General features: G+C 35.4%; 1 long non-coding RNA gene across 1 annotated transcript; it reads right to left on the bottom strand.

Annotated features, from left to right (window-relative positions):
• Window positions 1-742: 742 nt before the first annotated feature.
• Window positions 743-5,904, bottom strand: LOC117340340. Its single transcript, XR_004535441.1, has 3 exons — window positions 5,825-5,904; window positions 3,798-3,822; window positions 743-807 (listed from the first exon to the last, which is right to left on the bottom strand). It is a non-coding gene; the product is annotated as an uncharacterized LOC117340340 (long non-coding RNA).
• Window positions 5,905-6,000: the final 96 nt, after the last annotated feature.

Genomic DNA, 6,000 nt, shown 5'->3' with positions numbered 1-6,000 from the left:
TTAATTGACGATTAATGCTTCTGCTCTGATGTGGTATAACTTCACTTCAATATATAAACCGTTGAAGACAGATTTATTGTTCTGATATATCGGTATACATACATAGTAACTTTGGAACATAATGTATTAATATAAATTCACATCATTATAATAAAATTTGAAAAAAATACTTTTTTGGCTAAAGTCATATTTTTATAGTTTAAAGTAATCATGCAGTTTGCAATGATGCTACAGACATCTGTATGATAATATCATGGAATGCTATTTTCAAATACATCCATATTTAACAATATTCTAATATCACTTCCGCCTCCACATATAATATACTATAAATATGCAGATATGTTGATACACAATATAGAAAACGTTTATTATTACGATGATCATACTTGCCACGTTTTTGCCTGTCATTAATAATTAGGATTAAACTAAGCATATATGTAATTTATTAAATGTAATGAAAAATGCGTATATACTTACTCCCCATGATGGACTGAAAAAAAAAATATAATGTCTGAAAGAATGTTCCTGCATTTTTGACATGTCAGAAAATTTTAAAGATTTTGATATTTGAAATACTGAATTTCGGGCTTTCCCTCATGAATCGGCCATATCAATATATCAACTTATATCAATAGTGCTTGTTTAACCGGATAGAAGTGAGTGAGGGGTCATATTGTGGGCGGAAACTGATGTACCCGGTGATAAACACTGGGTTGGGCATTTAGAAATACTGATTTACCGTTGGTTTCTGTGGGTGATTCGCCTACGGGTGATTGTTGCTGTCTCGCTGATTGTGTTGCAGTCCTTTCCATTAACAAACCCATGAAATAGAAATTGGTTTGGAATGTATATCAATGCTATATTGTGTTCATTTATACATTGTATATATATAATACAAAGATGATCAAATTCTCATTTCAAAATACTCAAAACTCATTTAAATTATGGAAGATACAAACTAAATTATTCTAAATTTTAAAAAGGGAAATAAAAAAGACATAGAAGTAAGATTTTCACTAATCAAGCACGGATGCGGATACATGGTGTTACTATTATTCATTTAAGGATTGAATCTTGATTTGGTCGTTTTCATGGGGTCATGAATTGAGTTGCTCTTGAGACAAATTTAATGAACTGCGAAGCAGTTCATGTTGAATTTGTCTCAAGAGCAACTCAATTCATGACCACATGAAATCGACCAAATCAAGATTCAATCCTTATATTTCAATTGGTGTTTTTTTTTTCAAATAAAAAAGTCGGTCTAGATATTAATGTCTCGAAGCTTGTGCAAGTCCAAATGCGGAAAAGCCCGACAAGTTCCGGTTTGTGCATGTCTAGTCGGTCGAGTAAAATAGTCCGCACTTTTAGGATTAAAAACAGCATTATTTTGTCAAAATAGAAGTATCTAGCATATGTAATCTTTAATTAAATACAAGAATATAAGACTCTTTCATATGTGTATATGTAGGATAGGGATATTCCACCCGAGGGGTCACAAAATGTGGTGAAACCCGAGGCTTGCCGAGGGTTTTACCACATTTTGTGTTCCCGAGGGTGGAATATCCCTATCCTACATACATACATAATGAAAGAGTCTTTTTCTCTCATATCACTACCAAATTTCTGGCGAAAGTGTCCCTCAGCCATCCATTTTCTTCATTTTCTTCATTTTTTTTTTATTTGACGTTTATACTAAAAATGCTTATGATATCCTGAAAGATCATACACAATTTTGGCAAACTAGTTTGCACACAAATTTCATTCCTTTTGTGGTTAAGTGATGAACGAATGAACAATTCGCCGATAAAAATTGCCGTAACTTGATCGACTTTTGACGTGGCCGTGATCAAATTGTCAACATCCGAGAAAATGAAGTTCTATCAACAATACTTTGAAAATTCCAACGCTGAAATGAGTTATCCAGTTTTACATATGATTTGATTTGCACCTCGACATATTTGATCGTTTCACGGAACAAACTGTACTTTTTATTGCCAAGTCACATTTTTTATAAAATACTACGTCACTGCATGGCGTCACGACTGTCATTGGAATTCCATTCATAGTTCAAGGCTTTTGAGAGTGATGTCGATCTCAATCGCCATGACACGGCGATGCTTCGTGGGTGGTAATTTTAAATTCACGGTGAATTTGGCAACTTCATGTGTGAACCAGCGAACAGTGACTCGATACGAGTATTCGATCTTTTCTTTGACATATGATTATATGTGATTAACCGGATTTCTTGATAGAATGACGAAAGTAGGTCCGTCGATAACGATGATCATATTGAAAGGCTAGGATGACTGTTAGTTTTCCTGGTTACTCTACACAAATATAGACTCTGTGTTACAATTAAAATAAATATTTCTTGATATGAACATCGAGGGGTGTCATTTTTACCGAATGTTCGTTCATTTAAAGTCAATACCCAATTTCCAAATACACAGCTTACCGAGTACGCCTAGAGTGAAGAAATTCCAGGCCCCTGTGCTGACGCAAACGGAACCATTTCTTCGGTTGTGATTTTTGACATTTTCTTTGTTATAAGCTTTTTTTTATTTGTGGCTTTTATTCAACTTCCTATCATTGTAAGGTGATTGTGTGTGTTTGCATGTTTTTAATGGCAAATGACAAACCTGTAGGGTAGGCCGGTTACAACAGGCCTGTAGGCCTAGTCTACAGTAACGGAGTTATATTTTCGCTCAGATGAATTGTCTAATCGTTTGACCGTGTAGCCCTATTGGTTTATTGCTGATATGATATATATTTATCTCAGAATGTGTGTATTTTTAATTCTTTTTAGTTAAATCCAACGTTTCAAAACCGACACCGACGATATTATAAATCTAAGGACTGTCAGATGTAAACACAAGCACACGACGTTGTAAGAGTTGTCCCCCTTGAACGCAGATTACTCCGCGCGCGTGAAATGCTATGTAAGATAGATTTATCTTACATAGCTATCTTACATGGGCAAACTCTATCCAACATGGCGAGATATGAGAGAATACATTATAAATTTGATAATTTGATAATTAATCCATGTTTATAACAACAGTGTAGAAAAAGTGAAATCGTTCCGCGGAAGGATTTTAACCATGTATTCATACGCACTGATCAGTGTTAATCTGGTCAAATTCATAAGCAAATGAAACAGATTAAGTTTGGTAGTTTCATCGAGTCCAACTTGAGTAGAAATTAAAATATATAGCATATAATCATTGAAAAATATTTATATATATATAAAGCATCTGGATATATTGGAAAAACAAGGGTATTATCATATGATCAATGCGTCAAGTCAGCACTGACAACTACTGTAATTATAGGCCAGCAAATAAAGAATCACACTTTTAGGTATTGAGGGTTCATTCTAATTATTTGATATAGATGTATTAACCGTTTCGAGCTACTAAAACGGAGATACGACGACAATTACAGAAAATCAAATAATGAAAGTTTACCCAACCAGGAAGGTAAAATATGATTTAAATTAATCTCAGGAATGCGAACAATAAAAGAGATATTCTAAACAATTACACTTTTTGTCAGAATGTGTTATGAAGACAAATAAGTACGTTTGTGATTCAGAAGACGAAGACATGGGTATATAGTCCTGCAATTCTTGACTATAATTTTAAATACGCATGGCGCAACAAATTTGATCACAGAACATAGCATCATATCAAGATACAGAAATCGACAGCATAAGCATATCTATCTAAATGAATACAAACCTCACAAACTCGCATAAAATACCCCCCCCCCCCCCCCCCCCCCCATACACTTACCGTCTGCTGGACAATCGACCAGATCCTAGATGTAAAAAAAAGAGAGAAAAAAAGTCCGTGTATAGAAAAGATTGAAAAATTAAATACGCTATACTGATATTGTATTCATATAAGCCATGCCATAGATTTATTTGTGTATTTGCGGAAGCGTTCACTAACAACGAAACAATTAAGTCGATACTACGACAAACATATGCATATGTACAATGCTATTATAATATTACATCTTTACATCAGATACGACACAAATACATTAGACAGGATGAAACGATACACATACTTAAGACAGGACGATAAAACAAATATACCTTAGACACGACGATATAACACACATACCTTAGACACGACGATATAACACATATACCTTAGACACGACGATATAACACGCATACCTCAGACACGACGATGTAACACGCATACCTTAGACACAACGATATAGCACACATACCTTAGACACGACGATATAACACACATGCCTTAGACACGACGATATAACATACCTCAGACACGACGATGTAACACGCATACCTTAGACACGACGATATAAAATACATACCTTAGACACGACGATATAACACATACCTCAGACACGACGATGTAACACGCATACCTTAGACACGACGATATCACACACATACCTTAGACACGACAATATAACACATACGTTAGACATGACGATATAACAAACATACCTTAGACACGACGATATAAAATACATACCTTAGACACGACAATATAAATACATACCTTAGACATGACGATATAACAAACATACCTTAGACACGACGATATAACACATACCTTAGACACGACGATATAACACGCATACCTTAGACACGACGATATATCACATATACCTTAGACACGACGATATAACACACATACGTTAGACACGACGATATAACACACATACCTTAGACACGACGATATAACACACATACCTTAGACACGACGATATAACACACATACCTCAGACACGACGATATAACACACATACCTCAGACACGACGATATAACACACATACCTTAGACACGACGATATAACACACATACCTTTGACACGACGATATAACACATATACCTTAGACACGACGATATAGCACACATGCCTTAGACACGACGATATAACAAACATACCTTAAACACGACGATATAACACACTTACCTTAGACACGACGATATAACACACATACCTTAGACACGACGATATAACACATACCTTAGACATGACGATATAACGCACATACCTTAAACACGACGATATAACACACATACCTTAGACAAGACGATATAACACACATACTTTAGCCACAACGATATAACACACATACCTTAGACACGACGATATAACAAACATACCTTAAACACGACGATAAAACAAACATACCTTAGACACGACGATATAACACACATACCTTAGACACGACGATATAACACACATACCTTAGACACGACGATATAACACACATACCTTAGACACGGCGATACAACACACATACATTAGACACGACGATATAACACATACCTTAGACATGACGATATAACGTACATACCTTAAACACGACGATATAACACACATACCTTAGCCACGACGATAAAACAAACATACCTTAAACACGACGATATAACACACTTACCTTAGACACGACGATATAACACACATACCTTAGACACGACGATACAACACACATACCTTAGACAAGACGATATAACACACATACCTTAAACACGACGATATAACACACATACCTTAGAGAAGACAATATAACACACATACTTTAGCCACAACGATAAAACAAACATACCTTAGACACGACGATATAATACACATACCTTAGACAAGACGATATAACACACATACTTTAGCCACAACGATATAACACAAAAACCCTAGATTTGGCGATACCACACATATATCTAAGATACGACGATATAACACGCTTGCCTAATACACACGATAGAACACACATAGTTCAATTTCATAACGTATTCATATGGTGGAGATGCAGGTAAAATAAAGTACTTACTGCGTGTCAGCATAGCTCCACTCAACAGGACGGATACGATAATCACGGCTGCTATTGATATTAGGACGATTCCTATTTCTCTCATATCTCGCCATGTTGGATAGAGTTTGCCCATGTAAGATAGCTATGTAAGATAAATCTATCTTACATAGCATTTCACGCGCGCGGATTAATCT

This window comes from Pecten maximus, chromosome 13 (assembly GCF_902652985.1).
Source record: "Pecten maximus chromosome 13, xPecMax1.1, whole genome shotgun sequence".
In the NCBI taxonomy this organism is placed as follows: Eukaryota; Metazoa; Mollusca; class Bivalvia; order Pectinida; family Pectinidae; genus Pecten; species Pecten maximus.
Note: the sequence above shows the minus strand (reverse complement) of the source record. Positions and strands in the feature narration are given on the sequence as shown.